Source organism: Tachypleus tridentatus, chromosome 6 (genome assembly GCF_004210375.1).
Source record: "Tachypleus tridentatus isolate NWPU-2018 chromosome 6, ASM421037v1, whole genome shotgun sequence".
In the NCBI taxonomy this organism is placed as follows: Eukaryota; Metazoa; Arthropoda; class Merostomata; order Xiphosura; family Limulidae; genus Tachypleus; species Tachypleus tridentatus.
Genome location: NC_134830.1, coordinates 12317283 through 12330345, shown reverse-complemented (window position 1 = coordinate 12330345; position 13063 = coordinate 12317283). Strand labels below are relative to the sequence as shown.

The 13063-nt window shown below is 36.3% G+C and overlaps 11 non-coding genes across 11 annotated transcripts; all 11 read right to left on the bottom strand.

The window, feature by feature from the left end:
• Positions 1-891: 891 nt before the first annotated feature.
• TRNAA-AGC (transfer RNA alanine (anticodon AGC)) lies at positions 892-964 on the bottom strand. Its single transcript has one exon. It is a non-coding gene; the product is annotated as a tRNA-Ala (tRNA).
• Positions 965-1854: 890 nt separating this feature from the next.
• On the bottom strand, positions 1855-1927 carry TRNAA-AGC (transfer RNA alanine (anticodon AGC)). Its single transcript has one exon. It is a non-coding gene; the product is annotated as a tRNA-Ala (tRNA).
• A 3070-nt stretch (positions 1928-4997) lies between these two features.
• TRNAA-AGC (transfer RNA alanine (anticodon AGC)) lies at positions 4998-5070 on the bottom strand. Its single transcript has one exon. It is a non-coding gene; the product is annotated as a tRNA-Ala (tRNA).
• An 897-nt stretch (positions 5071-5967) lies between these two features.
• Positions 5968-6040, bottom strand: TRNAA-AGC (transfer RNA alanine (anticodon AGC)). The gene has a single exon. It is a non-coding gene; the product is annotated as a tRNA-Ala (tRNA).
• An 893-nt stretch (positions 6041-6933) lies between these two features.
• Positions 6934-7006, bottom strand: TRNAA-AGC (transfer RNA alanine (anticodon AGC)). Its single transcript has one exon. It is a non-coding gene; the product is annotated as a tRNA-Ala (tRNA).
• Positions 7007-7897: 891 nt separating this feature from the next.
• TRNAA-AGC (transfer RNA alanine (anticodon AGC)) lies at positions 7898-7970 on the bottom strand. The gene has a single exon. It is a non-coding gene; the product is annotated as a tRNA-Ala (tRNA).
• An 888-nt stretch (positions 7971-8858) lies between these two features.
• Positions 8859-8931, bottom strand: TRNAA-AGC (transfer RNA alanine (anticodon AGC)). Its single transcript has one exon. It is a non-coding gene; the product is annotated as a tRNA-Ala (tRNA).
• Positions 8932-9824: 893 nt separating this feature from the next.
• On the bottom strand, positions 9825-9897 carry TRNAA-AGC (transfer RNA alanine (anticodon AGC)). Its single transcript has one exon. It is a non-coding gene; the product is annotated as a tRNA-Ala (tRNA).
• Positions 9898-10792: 895 nt separating this feature from the next.
• TRNAA-AGC (transfer RNA alanine (anticodon AGC)) lies at positions 10793-10865 on the bottom strand. Its single transcript has one exon. It is a non-coding gene; the product is annotated as a tRNA-Ala (tRNA).
• Positions 10866-11758: 893 nt separating this feature from the next.
• TRNAA-AGC (transfer RNA alanine (anticodon AGC)) lies at positions 11759-11831 on the bottom strand. Its single transcript has one exon. It is a non-coding gene; the product is annotated as a tRNA-Ala (tRNA).
• Positions 11832-12725: 894 nt separating this feature from the next.
• On the bottom strand, positions 12726-12798 carry TRNAA-AGC (transfer RNA alanine (anticodon AGC)). The gene has a single exon. It is a non-coding gene; the product is annotated as a tRNA-Ala (tRNA).
• Positions 12799-13063: the final 265 nt, after the last annotated feature.

Here is a 13063-nt window from a genome sequence, read left to right as displayed (position 1 = left end):
TTCGTTTTCATGCGTGTTACACTTTCCGAGTTTATTCCGTAAATTCTTCAACACAAAATTTTGTATCCAGTTTCTAAGAAACGTCAGATTTTTACATTGCACTCTCCGCATATTTCAATACAAGAATAATTTACAGCATACACTTCTCTCAGTAAAACGTAATTGGCGATGAGCACTGCAAGAGAGAGAAATCAAAATTGTGAAAGATCTCCTCTGAAACGTTACATTAAAACGTTAATTACATACACGACATTGCAGGTAAAATCTAACAAACATGCCATAATATTTTGACATTTGCAAGCAGCTCTCACAGGAAACCTAGTTATGAAACGTCATACATCCACGTGAAAAAGGAGTAATGATATATTCAAATGACGAAGAGGATTTATTGACTTTTAATTTATAATTTTCGCTTACACGTGCATTTAATATTAGCGTATTTGTTTTAAACTAATGAGAAACTGTTACAGTGCATGCGAGCTTTCAATCCATTATTTATCGCACGCTCGGAGAAAAGTGCTCATTATTCTTCATTACACCCCTTACATAAGTTTTGTAAGTTTCTTTAGCGCTACTCCATTGTTACATACGTTTCTCGTGGATTCTGTTATGACACAAAACGATTTGTTTTAACTCGGGTTCATCTACACAAGTAAAGTAAGAGGAAACCGGAAAGAATGAATATTTCTAGTCTCGAGCTACTTCAGAAATGCATATCATTGCAAACAGGCGGTCGGTCATACTTAGAAGATGCGTACTGACCATCAAGAAGAAACAGTGACAGCATATTAAACGTTCGAAAAGAAAACTACGTTAAAGACGAACAGGGTTACAGACACAATTGAAACATTACTTCGACTAATAGTTATTGTATTAGTAGCAAAACACGTTTGGAGGCGCTGGGTATCGATCCCAGTACCTCTCGCATGCTAAGCGAGCGCTCTACCACTTGAGCTACGCCCCTTCGTTTTCATGCATTTTACCTTTCCGAGTTTATTCCGTCAATCTATCAACAAAAAATTTTGTATCCAGTTTCTAAGAAACGTCAGATTTTTTATATTGCACTCTCCGCATATTTCAATACAAGAATAATTTACAGCATACACTTCTCTCCAGTAAAACGCAATTGGCGATGAGCACTGCAGAGAGAAATCAAAATTGTGAAAGATCTCCTCTGAAACTTTACATTAAAACGTTAATTACATACACGACATTGCAGGTAAAATCCTAACAAACATGCCATAATATTTTGACATTTGCAAGCAGCTCTCACAGGAAACCTAGTTATGAAACGTCATACATCCACGTGAAAAAGGAGTAATGATATATTCAAATGACGAAGAGATTTATTGACTTTTAATTTATAATTTTCGCTTACACGTGCATTTAATATTAGCGTATTTGTTTTAAACTAATGAGAAACTGTTACAGTGCATGCACGAGCTTTCAATCCATTATTTATCGCACGCTCGGAGAAAAGTGCTCATTATTCTTCATTACACCCCTTACATAAGTTTTGTAAGTTTCTTTAGCGCTACTCCATTGTTACATACGTTTCTCGTGGATTCTGTTATGACACAAAACGATTTGTTTTAACTCGGGTTCATCTACACAAGTAAAGTAAGAGGAAACCGGAAAGAATGAATATTTCTAGTCTCGAGCTACTTCAGAAATGCATATCATTGCAAAAGGCGGTCGGTCATACTTAGAAGATGCGTACTGACCATCAAGAAGAAACAGTGACAGCATATTAAACGTTCGAAAAGAAAAGAAAACTACGTTAAAGACGAACAGGGTTACAGACACAATTGAAACATTACTTCGACTAATAGTTATGTGTGTGCAAAACACGTTTGGAGGCGCTGGGTATCGATCCCAGTACCTCTCGCATGCTAAGCGAGCGCTCTACCACTTGAGCTACGCCCCTTCGTTTTCATGCGTGTTACACTTTCCGAGTTTATTCCGTAAATTCTTCAACACAAAATTTTGTATCCAGTTTCTAAGAAACGTCAGATTTTTTACATTGCACTCTCCGCATATTTCAATAGAAGAATAATTTACAGCATACACTTCTCTCCAGTAAAACGCAATTGGCGATGAGCACTGCAGAGAGAAATCAAAATTGTGAAAGATCTCCTCTGAAACGTTACATTAAAACGTTAATTACATACACGACATTGCAGGTAAAATCCTAACAAACATGCCATAATATTTTGACATTCGCAAGCAGCTCTCACAGGAAACCTAGTTATGAAACGTCATACATCCACGTGAAAAAGGAGTAATGATATATTCAAATGACGAAGAGGATTTATTGACTTTTAATTTATAATTTTCGCTTACACGTGCATTTAATATTAGCGTATTTGTTTTAAACTAATGAGAAACTGTTACAGTGCATGCACGAGCTTTCAATCCATTATTTATCGCACGCTCGGAGAAAAGTGCTCATTATTCTTCATTACACCCTTACATAAGTTTGTAAGTTTCTTTAGCGCTACTCCATTGTTACATACGTTTCTCGTGGATTCTGTTATGACACAAAACGATTTGTTTTAACTCGGGTTCATCTACACAAGTAAAGTAAGAGGAAACCGGAAAGAATGAATATTTCTAGTCTCGAGCTACTTCAGAAATGCATATCATTGCAAAGAGGCGGTCGGTCATACTTAGAAGATGCGTACTGACCATCAAGAAGAAACAGTGACAGCATATTAAACGTTCGAAAAGAAAAGAAAACTACATTAAACACGAACAGGGTTACAGACACAATTGAAACATTGATATATTACTTCTACTAATAGTTATTGTGTGTGTGCATATTAAGCATGAACAATTTCGTCATTTCTGGTGGAAGCGATGGTTTACAAAGAAAGGTATGTACCAATTCCAAGAAAATTTTGTGTAAAATAGAGTCTTGTTATTGTAAAGTTTCACGTGTACCAGTACTATTTAAATTTAATTTCTTTTTTGAGTGAGATTGATTAAAATTATTTTCGTAGCTCTTACTCCTCAATATTGTAATTGTAACGTCAGCTTCAGGGAAACAGAAGTGAGAATGGGTTTTATACGCTCATATTTCTGTATCGCAAGCAAAGCTAAAATCTTACTTGTACTTTGAAGGGTAGATCGAAACAGTTCTGTTTATTGAGATTTGTCTGTATGTATTCATTGGGCAATCCAAGATCACGAAGAATTTTATAAAACGCACTATTTACCTACATTAAAGACAGATGAATAATAGCTATCTGACATGGGATTTGTTTTTGCAACATTATCAGTTGCCTACGTAATAGTGAGAATTTCTACTAAACATATGCGATGATCATTATGCCTCAAAGGTATGGGCGTTAGTTCTCCATTTACAATAAAATGCTCGTATATCTCTTTAGAAGTATGAAACAATTCGAATTTAGAAGCAAATTAGAACAAATTGTAATATTTCAAACCGTACTTAATTAGAATAGGTATTTGCAAATTTCAAAGTCAAAGAGAAGAATAATTGTTTGGTAAATTTCTGAAACGTCCGTGTTTTATTTAATTTTCTCTGAAACTGCTAAGTTATAAAGCAGTAAAAGCAATAAATAACTTAGAAATTCTCAAATATTTTCTCATAATGACGTCTTGATCATAAAGTAAAGAATTTAACCTTCTTATTTCGTAATTATTTCAGAGAACAAAGATCGTTTGTAGCTACAGTTCACTGTAAATGATTTTCCTATGAAATGTGATTGTTGATATAAATGCAGTTATATAATTAGTACGTAGGTAAAACGCAAACTATGCTTTTAAGAAAACTTTATTAAAAGTATCGACGAGTCTAAACACAGTGAAACTGTTTATGATTGTATGAGAAACAAGCGTTTTACTTATATTTCGTGATTTTGGAAAGAAATTACCACGTTCCACAAACTCTACTTTTCTTATCTTCAAAGTTTACAACGATTGTGAGCCGTTTTGTTATCGAAGTTTCCACTATGATGTATTTGGAAAAGATAAATATCTTCATTTCAAGAAGGGTGATTCATGAGTTAAGCATAAATATGATGTAAGAAGTATATAAATGTTGGATTCTCTGTGTTTTCGGTGAAGACTTATTTCTCTATGCCTCTAGTACTCGCACTTGTTGTTTCACAGTTACTATTAAATAACATTACACATCTTTTTGATAGAGATATATTATGTTATTGAAGTTTTTTCACCACTTACACTGTGCTGTGAACACAGTATACCTGGCAGTTAGTACCACTGGAAACATAGTTTCAGGTGTAAAAGATAAATTGTATAATGAGTGATGTGTTATTCGTATTGCCTTATTAAATGTTTTCGTTCATGTTTATAAAAATGGCGTACATATCGATGACATCATTGAAAGTGAATGAGCAGGAAAACGTCATTTCAATTTGAATCCCAAAGAGATAACTTTCAGTATTTCTTCAACTCGGTGTATTCTCTATGAAGTATGATTTATTTTAACCTAAAGGAAAATCATTCTTATTTTGGAAAGTCATAATTTTGCCATTCCTTTGTCAGTCATGTTCTGTATTATTTAGATGGGAGGCGTCATTGAAAATTTCTTCACCTTTCTTCATGCGTTTTTTGTTATATTAGTAGCAAAAAACACGTTTGGAGGCGTTGGTATCGATCCCAGTACCTCTCTCGCATGCTAAGCGAGCGCTCTACCACTTGAGCTACGTTTCTCGTGGATTCTGTTATGACACAAAACGATTTGTTTTAACTCGGGTTCATCTACACAAGTAAAGTAAGAGGAAACCGGAAAGAATGAATATTTCTAGTCTCGAGCTACTTCAGAAATGCATATCATTGCAAAGAGGCGGTCGGTCATACTTAGAAGATGCGTACTGACCATCAAGAAGAAACAGTGACAGCATATTAAACGTTCGAAAGAAAAGAAAACTACGTTAAAGACGAACAGGGTTACAGACACAATTGAAACATTACTTCGACTAATAGTTTATGTGTGTGCAAAACACGTTTGGAGGCGCTGGGTATCGATCCCAGTACCTCTCGCATGCTAAGCGAGCGCTCTACCACTTGAGCTACGCCCCCTTCGTTTTCATGCGTGTTACACTTTCCGAGTTTATTCCGTAAATTCTTCAACACAAAATTTTGTATCCAGTTTCTAAGAAACGTCAGATTTTTTACATTGCACTCTCCGCATATTTCAATAGAAGAATAATTTACAGCATACACTTCTCTCCAGTAAAACGCAATTGGCGATGAGCACTGCAAGAGAGAAATCAAAATTGTGAAAGATCTCCTCTGAAACGTTACATTAAAAACGTTAATTACATACACGACATTGCAGGTAAAATCCTAACAAACATGCCATAATATTTTGACATTTGCAAGCAGCTCTCACAGGAAACCTAGTTATGAAACGTCATACATCCACGTGAAAAAGGAGTAATGATATATTCAAATGACGAAGAGGATTTATTGACTTTTAATTTATAATTTTCGCTTACACGTGCATTTAATATTAGCGTATTTGTTTTAAACTAATGAGAAACTGTTACAGTGCATGCACGAGCTTTCAATCCATTATTTATCGCACGCTCGGAGAAAAGTGCTCATTATTCTTCATTACACCCCTTACATAAGTTTTGTAAGTTTCTTTAGCGCTACTCCATTGTTACATACGTTTCTCGTGGATTCTGTTATGACACAAAACGATTTGTTTTAACTCGGGTTCATCTACACAAGTAAAGTAAGAGGAAACCGGAAAGAATGAATATTTCTAGTCTCGAGCTACTTCAGAAATGCATATCATTGCAAACAGGCGGTCGGTCATACTTAGAAGATGCGTACTGACCATCAAGAAGAAACAGTGACAGCATATTAAACGTTCGAAAAGAAAAGAAAACTACGTTAAAGACGAACAGGGTTACAGACACAATTGAAACATTACTTCGACTAATAGTTATTGTGTGTGCAAAACACGTTTGGAGGCGCTGGGTATCGATCCCAGTACCTCTCGCATGCTAAGCGAGCGCTCTACCACTTGAGCTACGCCCCTTCGTTTTCATGCGTGTTACACTTTCCGAGTTTATTCCGTAAATTCTTCAACACAAAATTTTGTATCCAGTTTCTAAGAAACGTCAGATTTTTTTACATTGCACTCTCCGCATATTTCAATAGAAGAATAATTTACAGCATACACTTCTCTCCAGTAAAACGCAATTGGCGATGAGCACTGCAAGAGAGAAATCAAAATTGTGAAAGATCTCCTCTGAAACGTTACATTAAAAACGTTAATTACATACACGACATTGCAGGTAAAATCTAACAAACATGCCATAATATTTTGACATTTGCAAGCAGCTCTCACAGGAAACCTAGTTATGAAACGTCATACATCCACGTGAAAAGGGTAATGATATATTCAAATGACGAAGAGGATTTATTGACTTTTAATTTATAATTTTCGCTTACACGTGCATTTAATATTAGCGTATTTGTTTTAAACTAATGAGAAACTGTTACAGTGCATGCACGAGCTTTCAATCCATTATTTATCGCACGCTCGGAGAAAAGTGCTCATTATTCTTCATTACACCCCTTACATAAGTTTTGTAAGTTTCTTTAGCGCTACTCCATTGTTACATACGTTTCTCGTGGATTCTGTTATGACACAAAACGATTTGTTTTAACTCGGGTTCATCTACACAAGTAAAGTAAGAGGAAACCGGAAAGAATGAATATTTCTAGTCTCGAGCTACTTCAGAAATGCATATCATTGCAAACAGGCGGTCGGTCATACTTAGAAGATGCGTACTGACCATCAAGAAGAAACAGTGACAGCATATTAAACGTTCGAAAAGAAAAGAAAACTACGTTAAAGACGAACAGGGTTACAGACACAATTGAAACATTACTTCGACTAATAGTTATTGTGTGTGCAAAACACGTTTGAGGCGCTGGGTATCGATCCCAGTACCTCTCGCATGCTAAGCGAGCGCTCTACCACTTGAGCTACGCCCCCTTCGTTTTCATGCGTGTTACACTTTCCGAGTTTATTCCGTAAATTCTTCAACACAAAATTTTGTATCCAGTTTCTAAGAAACGTCAGATTTTTTTACATTGCACTCTCCGCATATTTCAATAGAAGAATAATTTACAGCATACACTTCTCTCCAGTAAAACGCAATTGGCGATGAGCACTGCAAGAGAAATCAAAATTGTGAAAGATCTCCTCTGAAACGTTACATTAAAACGTTAATTACATACACGACATTGCAGGTAAAATCTAACAAACATGCCATAATATTTTGACATTTGCAAGCAGCTCTCACAGAAAACCTAGTTATGAAACGTCATACATCCACGTGAAAAGGGTAATGATATATTCAAATGACGAAGAGGATTTATTGACTTTTAATTTATAATTTTCGCTTACACGTGCATTTAATATTAGCGTATTTGTTTTAAACTAATGAGAAACTGTTACAGTGCATGCACGAGCTTTCAATCCATTATTTATCGCACGCTCGGAGAAAAGTGCTCATTATTCTTCATTACACCCCTTACATAAGTTTTGTAAGTTTCTTTAGCGCTACTCCATTGTTACATACGTTTCTCGTGGATTCTGTTATGACACAAAACGATTTGTTTTAACTCGGGTTCATCTACACAAGTAAAGTAAGAGGAAACCGGAAAGAATGAATATTTCTAGTCTCGAGCTACTTCAGAAATGCATATCATTGCAAACAGGCGGTCGGTCATACTTAGAAGATGCGTACTGACCATCAAGAAGAAACAGTGACAGCATATTAAACGTTCGAAAGAAAAGAAAACTACGTTAAAGACGAACAGGGTTACAGACACAATTGAAACATTACTTCGACTAATAGTTATTGTGTGTGCAAAACACGTTTGGAGGCGCTGGGTATCGATCCCAGTACCTCTCGCATGCTAAGCGAGCGCTCTACCACTTGAGCTACGCCCCTTCGTTTTCATGCGTGTTACACTTTCCGAGTTTATTCCGTAAATTCTTCAACACAAAATTTTGTATCCAGTTTCTAAGAAACGTCAGATTTTTACATTGCACTCTCCGCATATTTCAATAGAAGAATAATTTACAGCATACACTTCTCTCAGTAAAACGCAATTGGCGATGAGCACTGCAAGAGAAATCAAAATTGTGAAAGATCTCCTCTGAAACGTTACATTAAAACGTTAATTACATACACGACATTGCAGGTAAAATCTAACAAACATGCCATAATATTTTGACATTTGCAAGCAGCTCTCACAGGAAACCTAGTTATGAAACGTCATACATCCACGTGAAAAGGGTAATGATATATTCAAATGACGAAGAGGATTTATTGACTTTTAATTTATAATTTTCGCTTACACGTGCATTTAATATTAGCGTATTTGTTTTAAACTAATGAGAAACTGTTACAGTGCATGCACGAGCTTTCAATCCATTATTTATCGCACGCTCGGAGAAAAGTGCTCATTATTCTTCATTACACCCCTTACATAAGTTTTGTAAGTTTCTTTAGCGCTACTCCATTGTTACATACGTTTCTCGTGGATTCTGTTATGACACAAAACGATTTGTTTTAACTCGGGTTCATCTACACAAGTAAAGTAAGAGGAAACCGGAAAGAATGAATATTTCTAGTCTCGAGCTACTTCAGAAATGCATATCATTGCAAACAGGCGGTCGGTCATACTTAGAAGATGCGTACTGACCATCAAGAAGAAACAGTGACAGCATATTAAACGTTCGAAAAGAAAAGAAAACTACGTTAAAGACGAACAGGGTTACAGACACAATTGAAACATTACTTCGACTAATAGTTATTGTGTGTGCAAAACACGTTTGGAGGCGCTGGGTATCGATCCCAGTACCTCTCGCATGCTAAGCGAGCGCTCTACCACTTGAGCTACGCCCCTTCGTTTTCATGCGTGTTACACTTTCCGAGTTTATTCCGTAAATTCTTCAACACAAAATTTTGTATCCAGTTTCTAAGAAACGTCAGATTTTTTACATTGCACTCTCCGCATATTTCAATAGAAGAATAATTTACAGCATACACTTCTCTCCAGTAAAACGCAATTGGCGATGAGCACTGCAAGAGAGAAATCAAAATTGTGAAAGATCTCCTCTGAAACGTTACATTAAAAACGTTAATTACATACACGACATTGCAGGTAAAATCCTAACAAACATGCCATAATATTTTGACATTTGCAAGCAGCTCTCACAGGAAACCTAGTTATGAAACGTCATACATCCACGTGAAAAGGGTAATGATATATTCAAATGACGAAGAGGATTTATTGACTTTTAATTTATAATTTTCGCTTACACGTGCATTTAATATTAGCGTATTTGTTTTAAACTAATGAGAAACTGTTACAGTGCATGCACGAGCTTTCAATCCATTATTTATCGCACGCTCGGAGAAAAGTGCTCATTATTCTTCATTACACCCCTTACATAAGTTTTGTAAGTTTCTTTAGCGCTACTCCATTGTTACATACGTTTCTCGTGGATTCTGTTATGACACAAAACGATTTGTTTTAACTCGGGTTCATCTACACAAGTAAAGTAAGAGGAAACCGGAAAGAATGAATATTTCTAGTCTCGAGCTACTTCAGAAATGCATATCATTGCAAACAGGCGGTCGGTCATACTTAGAAGATGCGTACTGACCATCAAGAAGAAACAGTGACAGCATATTAAACGTTCGAAAGAAAAGAAAACTACGTTAAAGACGAACAGGGTTACAGACACAATTGAAACATTACTTCGACTAATAGTTATTGTGTGTGCAAAACACGTTTGGAGGCGCTGGGTATCGATCCCAGTACCTCTCGCATGCTAAGCGAGCGCTCTACCACTTGAGCTACGCCCCTTCGTTTTCATGCGTGTTACACTTTCCGAGTTTATTCCGTAAATTCTTCAACACAAAATTTTGTATCCAGTTTCTAAGAAACGTCAGATTTTTACATTGCACTCTCCGCATATTTCAATAGAAGAATAATTTACAGCATACACTTCTCTCCAGTAAAACGCAATTGGCGATGAGCACTGCAAGAGAGAAATCAAAATTGTGAAAGATCTCCTCTGAAACGTTACATTAAAAACGTTAATTACATACACGACATTGCAGGTAAAATCCTAACAAACATGCCATAATATTTTGACATTTGCAAGCAGCTCTCACAGGAAACCTAGTTATGAAACGTCATACATCCACGTGAAAAAGGAGTAATGATATATTCAAATGACGAAGAGGATTTATTGACTTTTAATTTATAATTTTCGCTTACACGTGCATTTAATATTAGCGTATTTGTTTTAAACTAATGAGAAACTGTTACAGTGCATGCACGAGCTTTCAATCCATTATTTATCGCACGCTCGGAGAAAAGTGCTCATTATTCTTCATTACACCCCTTACATAAGTTTTGTAAGTTTCTTTAGCGCTACTCCATTGTTACATACGTTTCTCGTGGATTCTGTTATGACACAAAACGATTTGTTTTAACTCGGGTTCATCTACACAAGTAAAGTAAGAGGAAACCGGAAAGAATGAATATTTCTAGTCTCGAGCTACTTCAGAAATGCATATCATTGCAAACAGGCGGTCGGTCATACTTAGAAGATGCGTACTGACCATCAAGAAGAAACAGTGACAGCATATTAAACGTTCGAAAAGAAAAGAAAACTACGTTAAAGACGAACAGGGTTACAGACACAATTGAAACATTACTTCGACTAATAGTTATTGTGTGTGCAAAACACGTTTGGAGGCGCTGGGTATCGATCCCAGTACCTCTCGCATGCTAAGCGAGCGCTCTACCACTTGAGCTACGCCCCTTCGTTTTCATGCGTGTTACACTTTCCGAGTTTATTCCGTAAATTCTTCAACACAAAATTTTGTATCCAGTTTCTAAGAAACGTCAGATTTTTTACATTGCACTCTCCGCATATTTCAATAGAAGAATAATTTACAGCATACACTTCTCTCCAGTAAAACGTAATTGGCGATGAGCACTGCAAGAGAAATCAAAATTGTGAAAGATCTCCTCTGAAACGTTACATTAAAAACGTTAATTACATACACGACATTGCAGGTAAAATCCTAACAAACATGCCATAATATTTTGACATTTGCAAGCAGCTCTCACAGGAAACCTAGTTATGAAACGTCATACATCCACGTGAAAAAGGAGTAATGATATATTCAAATGACGAAGAGGATTTATTGACTTTTAATTTATAATTTTCGCTTACACGTGCATTTAATATTAGCGTATTTGTTTTAAACTAATGAGAAACTGTTACAGTGCATGCACGAGCTTTCAATCCATTATTTATCGCACGCTCGGAGAAAAGTGCTCATTATTCTTCATTACACCCCTTACATAAGTTTTGTAAGTTTCTTTAGCGCTACTCCATTGTTACATACGTTTCTCGTGGATTCTGTTATGACACAAAACGATTTGTTTTAACTCGGGTTCATCTACACAAGTAAAGTAAGAGGAAACCGGAAAGAATGAATATTTCTAGTCTCGAGCTACTTCAGAAATGCATATCATTGCAAACAGGCGGTCGGTCATACTTAGAAGATGCGTACTGACCATCAAGAAGAAACAGTGACAGCATATTAAACGTTCGAAAGAAAAGAAAACTACGTTAAAGACGAACAGGGTTACAGACACAATTGAAACATTACTTCGACTAATAGTTATTGTGTGTGCAAAACACGTTTGGAGGCGCTGGGTATCGATCCCAGTACCTCTCGCATGCTAAGCGAGCGCTCTACCACTTGAGCTATGCCCCCTTCGTTTTCATGCGTGTTACACTTTCCGAGTTTATTCCGTAAATTCTTCAACACAAAATTTTGTATCCAGTTTCTAAGAAACGTCAGATTTTTTACATTGCACTCTCCGCATATTTCAATAGAAGAATAATTTACAGCATACACTTCTCTCGAGTAAAACGCAATTGGCGATGAGCACTGCAAGAGAGAAATCAAAATTGTGAAAGATCTCCTCTGAAACGTTACATTAAAAACGTTAATTACATACACGACATTGCAGGTAAAATCCTAACAAACATGCCATAATATTTTGACATTTGCAAGCAGCTCTCACAGGAAACCTAGTTATGAAACGTCATACATCCACGTGAAAAGGGTAATGATATATTCAAATGACGAAGAGGATTTATTGACTTTTAATTTATAATTTTCGCTTACACGTGCATTTAATATTAGCGTATTTGTTTTAAACTAATGAGAAACTGTTACAGTGCATGCACGAGCTTTCAATCCATTATTTATCGCACGCTCGGAGAAAAGTGCTCATTATTCTTCATTACACCCCTTACATAAGTTTTGTAAGTTTCTTTAGCGCTACTCCATTGTTACATACGTTTCTCGTGGATTCTGTTATGACACAAAACGATTTGTTTTAACTCGGGTTCATCTACACAAGTAAAGTAAGAGGAAACCGGAAAGAATGAATATTTCTAGTCTCGAGCTACTTCAGAAATGCATATCATTGCAAACAGGCGGTCGGTCATACTTAGAAGATGCGTACTGACCATCAAGAAGAAACAGTGACAGCATATTAAACGTTCGAAAAGAAAAGAAAACTACGTTAAAGACGAACAGGGTTACAGACACAATTGAAACATTACTTCGACTAATAGTTATGTGTGTGCAAAACACGTTTGGAGGCGCTGGGTATCGATCCCAGTACCTCTCGCATGCTAAGCGAGCGCTCTACCACTTGAGCTACGCCCCTTCGTTTTCATGCGTGTTACACTTTCCGAGTTTATTCCGTAAATTCTTCAACACAAAATTTTGTATCCAGTTTCTAGAAACGTCAGATTTTTACATTGCACTCTCCGCATATTTCAATAGAAGAATAATTTACAGCATACACTTCTCTCAGTAAAACGCAATTGGCGATGAGCACTGCAGAGAGAAATCAAAATTGTGAAAGATCTCCTCTGAAACGTTACATTAAAACGTTAATTACATACACGACATTGCAGGTAAAATCTAAC